This window comes from Oncorhynchus keta, chromosome 27, assembly GCF_023373465.1.
Source record: "Oncorhynchus keta strain PuntledgeMale-10-30-2019 chromosome 27, Oket_V2, whole genome shotgun sequence".
Lineage (NCBI taxonomy): Eukaryota > Metazoa > Chordata > Actinopteri > Salmoniformes > Salmonidae > Oncorhynchus > Oncorhynchus keta.
In genome coordinates, this window is record NC_068447.1 from 16,631,720 (window position 1) to 16,648,701 (window position 16,982).

At 43.0% G+C, this 16,982-nt stretch overlaps 1 pseudogene; it reads left to right on the forward strand.

Annotated features, from left to right (window-relative positions):
- Positions 1-15,779, forward strand: part of LOC118360267 (E3 ubiquitin-protein ligase TRIM39-like) — a 28,735-nt pseudogene extending 12,956 nt beyond the window's left edge.
- The last annotated feature ends 1,203 nt before the right edge of the window (positions 15,780-16,982 follow it).

Sequence of the window (16,982 nt, forward strand, 5' to 3'; positions counted from 1 at the left end):
GAAAATGGTCCTGGAAGTTTCCGTGTAAGCCTACCCAATGCTGTTGCCGTTTTACATTTTCCTGGCAATCTTCAGAACGAAAAAACATTTTTTTTCCTTTCCTCTCTTCCCGAGCTTATTCTTCCTTCCACAGCGATTAAGGAAGAGAGACTGGCGCTGGTAAACCATGTTAAGATTATACACAGTAACTTCAAGAGACTGGCTGAGTTCTCATGTTTGAATAGTAAGTAATCCTTGAGCAGACAGACTCACACACACACACACACACACACACACACACACACACACACACCACACACACACACATTAATTTATGCCTTGGTTCATGTTAGAAACCATGAGAACCCCGGTGCTGATCTTATTATCATAAGAGAACTCATTCCAAGCATATGTGTAACTTTTTCTTCTTAAAACGTACTCTGTGAAATTACTGAGGCAGCAACATGTCTGTCTCTGATTCATTATGTGGGGAAAAATAACAAGCATCAAACAGCCAGGTTTTCTGAGAGTTGCATTATAGTGAGAAGATTAAAACAGAACCTGGACTGCTCTATATTCAGAGGACACACTGAATTGTTTTGCCCAAAGCATCACATTCCTCTTAATTTTTTTTCCGGCCACTTCAATTAAACAAAAACCACCTTGCTGTTACAAATCAATCCATTATTTTTGCTTCTTTCTTTCATTCTCCCACCTTCCCTCCATCAGCTAATTTCAGATATGCAATCTCCTTCTAGCTCCTTCTGCTCTCTCATTGACTGTGCTTCGGTGCTCCTTATTAAAATGTATATTTTCAAATCATTCTTCAAAGGGGAACTGTTAGCCCGGAGAGCCAAACCAATGCTCCGTGTAACAGGAAATTAAAAGAAGGCTGAGTGAAACGAGATATCCCGTCTTTGCCGTTGCATTCTGCATTCGGCGCATCAGTGTGGTGACGCGAGGCGGCCGTGTATCTCCTGGCTGACAAAACACGGCAGAGATATCTCTGACTCCATCTCTAACAGTTTACTGAGGCCTGGATGGAATAAAAACATGCAACTTTGTGCAGGTGTGTGGGAACATCTTGTGTTGACAACAGCTGCCTTGGGTAAATTGCGAAGATAGGGTTGGGGATGGTACTGTATCTCTTTGAAAACATTCACAATCACCATCCTTACAGAGTATGTGAATCATAGAGGTGTTCACTGCTTGTTTCATTAACTTTTCAACTGCAAAACATTGACCAAGAGATGAAAACAAGGCCATCCACTAAATCCTCAAGAAGATGATATGATGACTGGTATGGGAAAAGAGGCATCTGGCTGATTGACTAATAATTTTGTTGTTCTCTACATTTGTCCTATTTAACACATGTACAAGTGTGTATTATATGTATGAATTGGAAATGTGTTTTTTCATATCCCAGCAGCCCCTGAGACACCCTCAGAGAGTGCGGTCACACTGGCAACTCTGGAGCAATTAGTGTTAAAGTGCCTTGCAGAAGGCACAGCAACAGATTTTTTTTCACCTTGTTGGCTCAGGGATTCAAACTAGTGACCATTCAGTTACTGGCCCAAAGCTCTAACCACTCGGCTACCTGCCACCCACAACGTGATTGGCCCAGGCTGCAATGTTTAATTAACCACTGATTTATCAAACCCAACGCAGGCTCTTTAACCTGCACAACAAAACGCTCCTATTGGATCAAACCAAACTTTTAAAATGGGTGATAACCCCGCACATTGTCTCCTACCGGCCATATCCCTGCTCACTAACTAACCCAGACCTTCTTATAAAAGGGAAATAGAGAGAATGAAAGAGGGATGGAGAGAGAACAGTCCTCTCCTCTGCCAGTACCTTTCTATCAATAAAGTGCAGGAAGCAGCAGCAAGAAGCAGGGCTAGGCCCCTTTTTTTCAATTTTCGCCTGAATGACGTACCCAAAGTAAACTGCCTGTTGCTCAGGCCCTGAAGCCAGGATATGAACATAATTGGTACCATTGGAAAGGAAACACGTTGAAGTTTGTGGAAATGTTAAAACAATGTAGGAGAATATAACATAATATAGATGGTAGGAGAAAATCCAAAGAAAAAACCAACCAAACCTTTTTCTTTTGGAGAGACGATCCTTCTTTTGGAGAGACCACGCTCATATTGAAAATTAGCTCCCTGGATGCAATTCCCATTGCTTCCACAGGGTGTCAGCAGTATATGTTCAAGGTTTCAGGCTTGTAACTTCAAAAACAAAAAATAAAATGTGTGTGTTTGCGTGCACCATGAAGACAGGGCTCACCTGCTAAAATCTGTTTCCTATTGAACATACTTCTTTCCTTTAGAAATATTACGTAAGAAACATATTTTGACCTGTTGAAAGAAAGTTTTTGGATTCCTTTCTCTGCATGTTGTACGAGTGGATTACTCAAATCAATGGTACCAACTAAACTGACTTTTTGGGATATAAAGAAGGATTTTATCTAACAAAACGACATTACATGTTATACCTTTGGATTACAAATCAGAGGAAGATTTTCAAAAAGTAAGTGAATATTTCATTACTATTTATGAATTTATAAAACCTGTCCAGGTGTAAAAATATTTTGATGTGTGGCGCCGTCCTCAAACAATCGCATGGCATGATTTTGCTGTAATAGCGACTGTAAATTGGACAGTGCAGATAGACTAACAAGAATTTAAGCTTTCAACCGATATAAGCCCTGTGTACCTAAATGTTTAATATCCATAATTTCTATGATTATTTACTTGAATTGCGCGCCCTCCAGTTTCAACAGAAGTTGTCGCACTAGCAGGACGCCGAGGCCTAAAAGGTTCAATCAAATCAAATTTAATTTAATTTTGTTGGTCACATACACGTGTTTAGCAGATGTTATTGTGGGTGTTGTAAAATGCCTGTGCTTCTAGTTCCGACAGTACAGCAATATACAGTTGAAGTCGGAAGTTTACATACACTGCCAAATACATTTAAACTCAGTTTTTCACAATTACTGACATTTAATTAATCCTAGTAAAAATTCCCTGTTTTAGGTCAATTAGGATCACCGCTTTAATTTAAGAATGTGAAATATCAGAATAAATCGGAGAATGATTTACTTCAGTTTATATTCTTTCATCACATTCCCAGTGGGTCAGAAGTTTACATACACTCAAGTAGTACCTGTTAGCATTTCCTTCAAATTGCTTAACTTGGGTCAAACGTTTCGGGTAGCCTTCCACAAGCTTCCCACAATCACATTCCTCCTGACAGAGCTGGTGCAACTGAGTCAGGTTTGTAGGCCTCCTTGCTTGCACACGCTTTTTCAGTTCCGCCCACAAATGTTCTATAGGATTGAGGTCAGGGCTTTGTGATGGCCACTCCATTAACTTGACTTTGTTGTCCTTAAGCCATTTTGCCACAACTTTGGAAGTATGCTTGGGGTCATTGTCCATTTGGAAGACCCATTTGCGACCAAGCTTTAACTTCCTGACTGATGTCTTGAGATGTTGCGTCAATATATCCATATCATTTTCCTACCTCATGATGCCATCTATTTTGTGAAGTGCACCAGTCCCTTGCAAGTCTCCCCCTTTTTCCTCCAAACATAATGATGGTCATTATGGCCAAACAGTTCTATTTTTTTTTCATCAGACCAGAGGTAATTTCTACAAAAAGTACAATCTTTGACCCCATGTGCAGTTGCCAACCATAGTCTGGCTTTTTTATTGAGGTTTTGGAGCAGTGGCTTCCTCCTTGCTGAGTGTCCTTTTAGGTCATGTCGATATAGGACTCGTTTTACTGAGGATATAAATACTTTTGTGCCCTTTTCCTCCAGCATCTTCACAAGGTCCTTTGCTGTTGTTTTGTGATTGCACTTTTCGCCAGAAAGTACGTTCATCTCTAGGTGACAGAACACATCTCCTTCCTGAGCGGTATGACAGCTGCGTGTGCACATGGTGTTTATACTTGCGTACTATTGTTTGTACAGATGAACGTGGTATCTTCAGGCATTTTGAAATTTCTCCCAAGGATGAACCAGACTTGTGGAGGTCTACAATTATTTTCTGAGGTCTTGGCTGATTTCTTTTGATTTCCAGCAAAGAGGCACCGCGTTTGAAGGTAGGCCTTGAAATATATCCACAGGTACACCTCCAATTGACTCAAATGATGTCAATTAGCCTATCAGAAGCTTCTAAAGCCATGACATCATTTTCTGGAATTTTCCAAGTTGTTTCAAGGCACAGTCAACTTAGTGTATGTAAACTTCTGACCCACTGGAATTGTGATAAAGTGAAATGTAAGTGAAATAATCTGTCTGTAAACAATTGTTGGAAAAATGACTTGTCATGGCTTCCGGCACCGACAGAGATGGCCGCCTCGCTTCGCGTTCCTAGGAAACTATGCAGTTTTTTGTTTTTTACGTGTTATTTCTTACATTAGTACCCCAGGTCATCTTAGGTTTCATTACATACAGTCGAGAAGAACTACTGAACATAAGAGCAGCGTCAACTCACCATCAGTACAACCAAGAATATGACTTTCGCGAAGCGGATCCTGTGTACTGCCTTTCACCGAGGACAACGGAAAGGATCCCAGCCGGCGACCCAAAAAAACCTACTTCGTAAAAGGGGGAAACGGAGCGGTCTTCTGGTCAGACTCCGGAGACGGGCACATCGTGCACCACTCCCTAGCATTCTTCTCGCCAATGTCCAGTCTATTGACAACAAGGTTGATGAAATCCGAGCAAGGGTAGCATTCCAGAGGGACATCAGAGACTGTAACGTTCTTTGCTTCACGGAAACATGGCTCACTGGAGAGACGCTATCGGAATCGGTGCAGCCAGTGGGTTTCTCCACGCATCGCGCCGACAGAAACAAACATCTTTCTGGTAAGAAGAGGGGCGGGGGCGTATGCTTCATGGTTAACGTGACGTGGTGTGATTCGGTGAGCGAGTTCATTAGAACGTGCGTTGAAGATGTCGTTCCCATAGCAACGATTAAAACATTCCCAAACCAGAAACCGTGGAATGATGGCAGCATTCGCGTGAAACTGAAAGCCCGAACCACTGCTTTTAATCAGGGCAAGGTGACCGGAAACATGACCGAATACAAACAGTGTAACTATTCGCTCCGCAAGGCAATCAAACAAGCTAAGCGTCAGTATAGAGACAAAGTAGAATCTCAATTCAACGGCTCAGACACAAGAGGTATGTGGCAGGGTCTACAGTCCATCACGGATTACAAAAAGAAAACCAGCCCAGTCATGGACCAGGATGTCTTGCTCCCAGGCAGACTAAATAACTTTTTTGCCCGCTTTGAGGACAATACAGTGCCACTGACACGGCCCGCAACTAAAACATGCGGACTCTCCTTCACTGCAGCCGATGTGAGGAAAACATTTAAAGTGTCAACCCTCGCAAGGCTGCAGGCCCAGATGGCATCCCCAGCCGCGCCCTCAGAGCATGAGCAGACCAGTTGGCTGGGGTGTTTACGGACATATTCAATCAATCCCTATCCCAGTCTGTTGTTCCCACATGCTTCAAGAGGGCCACCATTGTTCCTGTTCCCAAGAAAGCTAAGGAAACTGAGCTAAACAACTACCGCCCCGTAGCACTCACTTCCGTCATCATGAAGTGCTTTGAGAGACTAGTCAAGGACCATATCACCTCCAACCTACCTGACACCCTAGACCCACTCCAATTTGCTTACCGCCCAAATAGGTCCACAGACGATGCAATCTCAACCACACTGCACACTGCCCTAACCCATCTGGACAAGAGGAATACCTATGTGAGAATGCTGTTCACCGACTACAGCTCAGCAATTAACACTATAGTGCCCTCCAAGCTCTTCATCAAGCTCGAGACCCTGGGTTACGACCCCGCCCTGTGCAACTGGGTACTGGACTTCCTGACGGGCCGCCCCCAGGTGGTGAGGGTAGGCAACAACATTTCCACCCCGCTGATCCTCAACACTGGGGCCCCACAAGGGTGCGTTCTGACTCCTCTCCTGTACTCCCTGTTCACTCACGACTGCGTGGCCACGCTAGCCTCCAACTCAATCATCAAGTTTGCGGACGACACAACAGTGGTAGGCTTGATTACCAACAACGACGAGACGGCCTACAGGGAGGAGGTGAGGGCCCTCGGAGTGTGGTGTCAGGAAAATAACCTCACACTCAACGTCAACAAAACTAAGGAGATGATTGTGGACTTCAGGAAACAGCAGAGGGAACACCCCCCTATCCACATTGATGGGACAGTAGTGGAGAGGGTAGTAAGTATTAAGTACCTCGGCATACACATCACAGACAAACTGAATTGGTCCACCCACACAGACAGCATCGTGAAGAAGGCGCAGCAGCGCCTCTTCAACCTCAGGAGGCTGAAGAATTTCGGCTTGTCACCAAAAGCACTCACAAACTTCTACAGATGCACAATCGAGAGCATCCTGGCGGGCTGTACGGCAACTGCTCCGCCCTCAACCGTAAGGCTCTCCAGAGGGTAGTGAGGTCTGCACAACGCATCACCGGGGGCAAACTACCTGCCCTCCAGGACACCTACACCACCCGATGTCACAGGAAGGCCATAAAGATCATCAAGGACAACAACCACCCGAGCCACTGCCTGTTCACCCCACTATCATCCAGAAGGCGAGGTCAGTACAGGTGCATCAAAGCTGGGACCGAGAGACTGAAAAACAGCTTCTATCTCAAGGCCATCAGACTGTTAAACAGCCACCACTAACATTGAGTGGCTGCTGCCAACACACTGACTCAACTCCAGCCACTTTAATAATGGGAATTGATGGGAAATGATGTAAAATATATCACTAGCCACTTTAAACAATGCTACCTAATATAATATTTACATACCCTACATTATTCATTTCATATGTATATGTATATACTGTACTCTATATCATCTACTGCATCTTTATGTAATACATGTATCACTAGCCACTTTAACTATGCCACTTTGTTTACATACTATATTAGGTATGGTCCTTCTGTAGCTCAGTTGGTAGAGCATGGCGCTTGTAACGCCAGGGTAGTGGGTTCGATTCCCGGGACCACCCATACGTAGAATGTATGCACACATGACTGTAAGTCGCTTTGGATAAAAGCGTCTGCTAAATGGCATATATTATTATTATATACTCATCTCATATGTATATACTGCACTCAATACCATCTACTGTATCTTGCCTATGCCGCTCTGTACCATCACTCACTCATATGTCTTTATGTACATATTCTTATCCCCTTACACTGTGTATAAGACAGTAGTTTTGGAATTGTTAACTAGATTACTTGTTGGTTATTACTGCATTGTCGGAACTAGAAGCACAAGCATTTCGCTACACTCGCATTAAGTTAACATCTGCTAACCATGTGTATGTGACAAATCAAATTGGATTTGATTTGATCATACACAAAGTAGATGTCCTAACCGACTTGCCAAAACTATAGTTTGTTAACAAGAAATGTGTGGATTGGTTGAAAAACGAGTTTTAATGACTCAAACCTAAGTATATGTAAACTACCGACTTCAACTGTAAGTCATTTCAAAACATTTCACAACAAACCTAACAATAATACCTCACAAACTTTTACAGATGCACAATCGAGAGCGTCCTGTCAGGCTGTATCACCGCACACCCTACTATCATCTAGAAGGCGAGGTCAGTACAGGTACATCAAGGCTGGGACCGAGAGACTGAAAAACAGCTTCTATTTCAAGGTCATCAGACTGTTAAAAAGCCATCACTAACACATACAGACTCAAATCTCTTGCCACTTTAATACATTGACTTAATAAAGGTATCACTAGTCACTTTAAATAACGCCACTATAATAATGTTTACATATCCTACATTACTCATCTCATATGTATATTCTCTATTCTATACCATCTACTGCATCTTGCCTAAGCCGTACGGCCATCGCTCATACATATATTTATCTGTACATATTCTTATTCATCCTTTTACACTTGTGTGTATGAAGTAGTTGTTGTGAATTTGTTAGATTACTTGTTAGATATTAATGCATTGTCGGAACTTGAAGCACAAGCATTTCGCTACTGTCGTGGAAGGATCAGAATTTGTTGGTAACATTTGTAAGATGTTTAATATTCATCAAATGTGTGTAAGTTACTTCTCATCAGAATAGTATTTTTGTATAATACTGTGGCGAGGTTGCAGTTATCTGTTCTATGTCAAAACTAAGTTGCATGGGCCACAGAGAGGGGAGAGGTCAAGGTGTCATCATGTGTAAACATATCTTTTACTCCCTACATTTTCTAGTGGGGAAAGAAGGGTGGCAGTGTCTGGAATCATTCTATGCTCCCTCTAATGTTGCTTTTATCTAAACCTATAGCCTCACTCTCCTCTCTGTGAGCTTGTCCAGGTTCGGTTGTATTTTGAGTTGGTTGTATCTAAATGACAATTTGATATATGCCTGTTGATATGGAGTATTCGGTTTATGGTTCTGGGGTTTGGGAAAGGAGACGAAGCTGAACGATGAATTATGTCTATGCAGTCTGACTATGTGTGGCTTTGCTATTAAAGGAACTCAGTTGCATTGTAAGGGGGCTCTCACAGAATTCACTGGGAGACACTGAATTTATCTGAGAGTCACAGGATTGTGATAGAGCTCATATAATTAAAGATGGACTTTTATAACTAACTCTGACGTGTGTGTGTGGTTTGCTCCCATGATTTGGTAAATAGAGGAAATTTTCACGACACTACACTCACATTAACATCTGCTAATCATCTGTATGTGACCAATAAAATCTGATTTGATTTTCATTTGATTAATACACACAAATCTAAGTAAAGGAATGGAATTAGATGCACTATTGTAAAGTGGCTGTTCCACTGGATGTCATAAGGTGAATGCACCAATTTGTAAGTCGCTCTGGATAAGAGCGTCTGCTAAATGACTTAAATGTAAATGTAATGAATTAAGAATATATAAATATATGGATGGGCAACATCAGAGCAAACGCTGTGGGAGAAAGGCAAGACTGCCAAATGCCTGCCTGATGCCCGTCCAAATTTACCCACAATCCTCAGCGTCCGTCCCTCTCCTTTGCTCCCAGAATGCAAAGCCTCTTAGACGCTGGGACCCCACCACAGTTTGGCTGGGACAAAAGAATTGTGTGAAATACCCGGCGGGCCTGTGCTTTATGGCTGGCAGCTTTACATATAAAACAGGCAGGCCTATCTGTCTCCTCGCAGGCTGCGGCCACAAAGTCCGAATCCCAGCTTTGAGCACTCTGAGGATCCTCACTCCGGAGTTCTGAGGAGAGACAGATTAACACCACCAAACACGGCTCCTATCCTCCTGCCTGACTGATGGGTGAGGGAGGGGGGAAAAGCTGGAGGATAGTGTTACAGAGGAAAGTTTATACTCGTGAATGTCTCTGACTTACTTTCACATGTTCTGCAGCAGAATACCTGGCCCTTGGTCGGGGAGTTGGTTTGTTGTGTGGAGTCACCATCTTGCTCTTGGCAGACTGAATGTAAAAGTGAATCCAATGTAGGAGTTTCAGCTGCTGAAGTTGACTGCTTGGCACTTCCATGCAGTTGCTGTCCATGGTGCTGAATTAACCAGAGACATAGATATTCAGAATTCAGCTAACAGTCAAGCCAGATGAGGAGAAACGTTAGATCAGTTTATTTGGTCATTTTCATACACGTAGGCATTTTGAAGCAATAAAATCCAGTTATATTTAAGTAAACACTGACATCTAGTGGAAGTGTCCTGCACAGACTCAAACTGATATAAAGACAACTCAGCAGAGAGCTCCACCCTACTCCTGCTTAACAGGAAGGAGAAAAGCTCACAACAGAACAGCGCTGTAACATGCAGCAATTAAATATTCAGTGAACTGTCATTAAGGGATGACCAAAAAACTTTGTAAGCAACCAAGAATCAAAACAACAATTAACGGCTAAGGAACACCATCATCCAAATATAGATTTTGACTTTTTTAAAGTAAACCTTCATCAAAAGACTTCCAAAGCCATAACAGAAAGATAAACAGTGAGACATGTCGTAACATCTTCAAGGATCCTGTGGTCCTGTTGTGTAGCCACAGCTTCTGTAAGGCCTGTCTGGAGGAATACTGGAAACAGAAGACATCTCGGGAATGTCCAGTCTGCAGAAAGAAATCATCAATGGAATTCCCCCCAGTAACCTGGTTTTAAAGAACGTGTGTGAGGCCTACTTACACGATAGAAGCCAGAGAGCTTCAGCAGGGCCTGAGGTGCTTTGCAGTCGACACAGTGAGGAACTCAAGCTCTTCTGTCTGGAGGATAAACAGCCCATCTGTTTTGTGTGTCAAACTTCCAAAAAGCATAAAAGCCATGACTGCTGCCCAATAGATGAAGCTGTACTGGATCATAAGGTAGGAGATGTATTTAACACTACATATAGTCACGTAAATAAAGACCTGTGTGCCAATCCACTCCTTTAACACACAGCCTATCTTAATAATGTTGTTTCATTCCAGGAGGAACACAAGACTGCACTGGAGCCCTTACGGGAGAAGATGAAGGTCTTCAGAGAAGTTAAACTGAGCTGTGATCAAACAGCCAACCACATCAAGGTAGGAATACAGAGTGAAGCTGAGGTACAATGATACTGTGAAGATTTATCATAACCCTGTGGAATTATAGATATTGATGATTTCTTTGACATTCCTCTCTACTGTCTCCAGAGCCAGGCCCAGCACACAGAGAGGCTGATTAAGATGGGGTTTAAGAAGTTTCATCAGTTTCTACATGAGGAAGAGAGAGCCAGGATAGCTGCACTGAAGGAGGAATAGAAGCAGAAGAGTCAGATGATGAAGAAGAAGATTGAGAAGATGAGCAGAGAGATATCATCACTCCCAGACACAATCAGAACCATAAAGGAAGAGCTGGGAGCTGAGCACATCTCATTCCTGCAGGTAAGGTCTAATCGACCTCTGGTAAATCAACAGCCGTATCAATTATGAAATAAATATTGTAGTAATCAATTGATATGTTTTAGATTGATTTGCTATGCTCAATGCATCTTTAAATGTGTTATTTTGTTTCCCTACAGAACTACAAGGATACAGTGAAAAGGTAATGGGACTTTATTATGTCTCTCTCTTCTCTGTGGTTCTGTATCAAACCCCACAGCAACACTGACTCCTGAATGTTCTTCCAGAGCCCAGTGTACACTGCCAGATCCAGAGAGGGTTTCAGGAGCGCTGATCGATGTGGCAAAGCACCTGGGAAACCTGCAGTTCAGAGTCTGGAAGAAGATGCAGGGAATAGTTCACTACAGTTAGTATTTAAGGGGTATAACAAGGTATTATATACTGTAGACCGTGACATCAAATCAAATCAAATTTTATTTGTCACATACACATGGTTAGCACATGTTAATGTGAGCGTAGCGAAATGCTTGTGCTTCTAGTTCCGACAATGCAGTAATAACCAACGAGTAATCTAACCTAAAAATTTCACAAGAACTACCTTCTACACACAAGTGTAAAGGGATGAAGATTATGTACGTAAAGATACAGTATATGAATGAGTGATGGTACAGAACGGCATAGGCAAAATGCAGTAGATGGTATCGAGTACAGTATATACATATAAGATGAGTAATATAGGGTATGTAAACATTATATTAAGTGGCATTGTTTAAAGTGGCTAGTGATACATTTATTACATACATTTTTCCAATATTAATGTGGCTGGAGTTGAGTCAGTATGTTGGCAGCAGCCACTCAATGTTAACAGTCTGGTGGCCTTGAGATAGAAGTTGTTTTTCAGTCTCTCAGTCCCTGCTTTGATGCCCCTGTACTGACCTCGCCTTCTGGATGATAGCGGGGTGAACAGGCAGTAACATCGGGTGGTGTAGGTGTCCTGGAGGGCAGGTAGTTTTCCCCTGGTGATGCGTTGTGCAGACCTCACTACCCTCTGGAGAGCCTTACGGTTATGGGTGGAGCAGTTGCCGTACCAGGCGGTGATACAGCCCGACAGGATGCTCTCGATTGTGCATCTGTAAAAGTTTGTGAGTGCTTTTGGTGACAAGCCGAATTTCTTCAGCGTCCTGAGGTTGAAGAGGCGCTGCCGCGCCTTCTTCACCACGCTGTCTGTGTGGGTGGACCAATTCAGTTTGTCCGTCATGTGTACGCAGAGGAACTTAAAACTTACTACCCTCTCCACTACTGTCCCATCGATGTGGATAGAGGGGTGCTCCCTCTGCTGTTTCCAATCATCTCCTTTGTTTTGTTGACGTTGGGTGAGAGGTTATTTTCCTGACACCACACTCCGAGGGCCCTCACCTCCTCCCTGTAGGCCGTCTCGTCGTTGTTGGTAATCAAGCCTACCACTGTAGTGTCGTCTACAAACTTGATGATTGAGTTGGAGGGGTGCATGGCCACGCAGTCGTGAGTGAACAGGGAGTACAGGAGAGGGCTCAGAATGCACCCTTGTGGGGCCCCAGTGTTGAGGATCAGCGGGGTGGAGATGTTGTTACCTACCCTCACCACCTGGAGGCGGCCCGTCAGGAAGTCCAGTATCCAGTTGCACAGTGCGGGGTCGAAACCCAGGGTCTCGAGCTTGATGACGAGTTTGTAGGGTACTATGGTGTTAAATGAACAGCATTCTCACATAGGTATTCCTCTTGTCCAGATGGGTTAGGGGAGTGTGCAGTGTGGTTGCGATTGCCTCGTCTGTGGACCTATTGGGGCGCTAAGCAAATTGGAGTGGGTCTGGGGTGTCAGGTAGGGTGGAGGTGATATGGTCCTTGACTAGTCTCTCAAAGCACTTCATGATGACGGAAGTGAGTGCTACGCAGCGGTAGTTGTTTAGCTCAGTTACCTTAGCTTTCTTGGGAACAGGAACAGTGGTGGCCCTCTTGAAGCACGTGGGAACAGCAGACTGGGATAGGGAGTGTGTCACGCCCTGACCTGAGTATTCTTTGTTTTCTTAATATATTTTGGTTAGGTCAGGGTGTGACGAGGGGGGTATGTGTGTTTTTGTCTCATCTAGGGGTTTTGTACTGTCTAGGGGTTTTGTAGATTTATGGGGTTGTTTACCATCTAGGTGTTTATGTAGGTCTATGGTTGCCTAGATTGGTTCTCAATTAGAGGCAGGTGTTTATCGTTGTCTCTGATTGGCAACCATATTTAGGCAGCCATCCTCTTTGGGTATTTTGTGGGTTATTATCTATGTCTATGTCTAGTTGCATGTACATTTGTAGCATAGCTTCATGTTGGTTTTGTTGTTTTGTAGTTTGTTTAGTGTCCGTCTTCATTAAAATATAACATGTATTCAATTCACGCTGCGCCTTGGTCACCTCCGTACGACTAACGTGACAGAGAGATTGAATATGTCTGTAAATACACCAGCCAGCTGGCCTGCGCATGCTCCTTGGACGCGGCTGGGGATGCCATCTGGGCCTGCAGCCTTGCAAGGGTTAACACGTTTAAATGTTTTACTCACACCAGCTGCAGTGAAGGAGAGTCTACAGGTTTTGGTAGTGGGGCGTGTAAGTGGCACTGTATTGTCCTCAAAGCGAGCAAAGAAGTTGTTTAGTCTGTCTGGGAGCAAGACATCCTGGTCCGCTACGGGGCTGGTTTTCTTTTTGTAATCCGTGATTGTCTGTAGACCCTGCCACATACCCCTTGTGTCTGAGCCATTGAATTGCGACTACTTTGTCTCTATACTGACGCTTAGCTTGTTTTATTGCCTTGCGGAGGGAATAGCTACACTGTTTGTATTCGGTCATGTTTCCGGTCACCTTGCCCTGGTTAAAAGCAGTGGTTTGCTGTTTCAGTTTCGCACGAATGCTGCCATCAATCCACCGTTTCTGGTTTGGGAATGTTTTAATAGTTGCTGTGGGTACGACATCGCCGATGCACTTGCTAATAAACTCGCTCACCGAATCAGCATATTCATCAATGTTGGATCACTATGACTCTCCAATACAGAAAAAGAGACAGTGAATTATATTTAAAGTGGCACTCCAGTCTCCTTTTCGCCTCATTTATCATCTGATTTACTGAACAAAGGCTCATCTCAATAGGTGGTCCAGGTATCCTCATGACATAATACTCCTAATACTCCTCTATTGTTCCTCAAGCAAGGGGGAGGCCGGTGATATCACAGTGCACCCACCAGACCAACTCATTGAATGGTCAACTCCTTGAAGTTTGCAGTTGTGTCTAAAAACAATATTTCTTCCCCTTTAAGTCTGGTAACATTACTGTATTTTTCATGAGACATTGTTTTTTTACAGGAAAAGTACAAGACTAGCTGAAGAGTGTCTTTAAAATAAATAACATCGATTTTCTTTACAACATCAAATCTGTTTCAGTGTATTTATCAAAAAGCAGATGGTACATTTGTGAAGATGTGAAGTTTTAAGAGGATTTCCCAATAAGTAATGTTCACATATAGAACACAAAACATACAACATATAGCATTATATATCATATACAGTAATGTATTCCCCCTTCATTTTAATTAACATAGTGTGTTTGTGTTCTCTCTGTCCAGCTCCAGTGACTCTGGACCCCAACACTGCCAAACCACAACTCACCCTGTCTGATGATCTGACCAGTGTGAAATACACTAACAATAAACAGCAGTTTCCTGACAACCCAGAGAGGTTTGATGAGGTTGGAGTAGTCCTGGGCTCTGAGGGTTTTAACTCAGGAACACACAGCTGGGACATTGATGTTGGGGAGAATACATTCTGGTACCTGGGTGTGATCACAGAGTCTGTCCAGAGGAAAGGAGACAGTAGTTATTGGGATGCGTTCTGGGGTGTGTTGTTTTATAGTGGTGATTATAAAACACATGATCCAAATAAGCCATTCACTCCCCTCACAGTGAGACAGAATCCCCAGAGGATCAGAGTGCAGCTAGACTGGGAAGGAGGAAAGCTGTCATTCTCTGACCCTGTCAGTAACACACATCTACACACATTCACACACACTTTCACTGAGAGAGTCCTTCCATTATTCTGTACTTTTACACCTCTGAGAGTGTTACCAGGTAAGCTGACTGTATCAGTGGATACTGTCTCTGTCTGAATCAGGGACTAACAGGATGTAAATGAGTCAGTAACACCCCTTGATGTCCTTCATTAAGATTCTGACAGAGTAGAGGGGACCTTCGTCCAGGAACTCAGGAGCACACAGCTGGGACATTGATGTTGGGGAGAATACATTCTGGTGCCTGGGTGTGTGATAGTGGAATTTCTATAATTCCTATGTATTTTGTTGCCAAAACCAAATTCGCACTCGTTTGTAATTCATTAATGAGGTGTAAGTTCATTAATTATGCATGAAGTAGATCGAGACCAGTCTTAAAGGTCAGGTAAGAGCATTTAATTCCAGAGAGTACTAAACGCATACACACATTTCCACAGGTTATAAACTGAAAATGACGTCAGCATTTTCCAAACGTTCTATTTCACAAGAAGAGGGGCCCTCTAGCTCTTGAGCCTTCGCGTTATCAGCACGAAGTCAAGGCCAGTCAGTATAAATCAACATTCTAGACAATCTGGAGATGGCCCGTTCCCACCACCTGGAGATTTGTACAAATGAATGAACTAAGGAACAGACCTTCATTGTTACTAAACTCCTGACTACATTATATACAATTGGGAAAGGGAGCAAGAGAGAAAATTCACATGTACAGTACATTATAGCATTTGGACTAGTCAGTTCTGATTGGAATGTATACATAATTAGTCATTTCAACCATAAATTCCTCTATCAATCTTCCCTTTGATCAAATATTATACATTCAAATCTACAAAATAAAAATATTATTATAAATATTTACCCGACTCTTCACCCATCATTAATCAAATCTAACCTTAACTCCAACTGTTTTTAAACCTACACCAGAATCATAACTCCTCTTTCAGGAATTTTGTTACAATTTTTATTAAAAAACAGTTTAATAATTGAAACAAATTACAATCTAATTCCCCTTCATCTCAACACTATTCTCATCAAACATAAATTCCCCACAAATGACAGATCCAGATTCATCCACTTCCTCTGTAGACATGCCTTCAGTCCTCCACGGGTCAGAACCTGGAATCGGCCCATAACGCCCCCATCTGTAGTGTCATTGATCTCTCCATAGTCCTGGAAACAATATCATACATACACGCAATCAACCACGTACGTACAAAACTAACACAGTCACACAGGTGAAAAAAGCCCATAACACCACATTTTTCCATAAATACTGTCAACCCAATTTAGTTCAGAGAAGTATCCACCCCAGAGTTTCTGCCAACCCGTGAGCCAGGGTGGTCAAAACAGCTGAGGCTTCGGGCGCTGATTCATCCGGAGCTGTGCTACCTGGGATGTAAGACATGGTCCTGATTATCACGCCCACTTCCCCCTTTTCTTGTGAGAGTAGAACCCCCTGAAATCCTTAACTCTAATCCTGCTAGGATCTGATTTCTTGCTTTGACTCATCTGGCACCTCTCCTGGAACCCCAATGTTATCAATGTATACCTTGTCATCAAATGACCCAGATGGAGTGCTTCTCTTTTCCCTTTTAGATAACTTAATGTCCTGTTGTCTGCGCACATGACCCACACAACCACTAGGTGTCAACACTGGCCCATTTTATTTTATTGAAATCCCCAGATTTCAACCAGCCTGTCAATTCAGACATGGTCTCGTCAGTGGTCATATTCTCTGTCCTATTGCAAGTACTAACTTGGTTCCTGGGGATATAAATAGTGCAAATCAATACAACTGTCATTATCTAGAGCGTCTGCTAAATGACTTAAATGTAAATGTAAATGTATCTGGCATTCCTGCTTTCATGAACAGCTTTACCATACCGACCCACACTCCTCTACCCAGAACCGTACTAGGGTGTCGACCAAGACCTGGTCATCTCCCTACCACAACCCTTGATCCGCCTTCATTTCTATTTAAAGGGTTAAGCATCTAGCATCTCTTTATGCTACTCTACTCTAC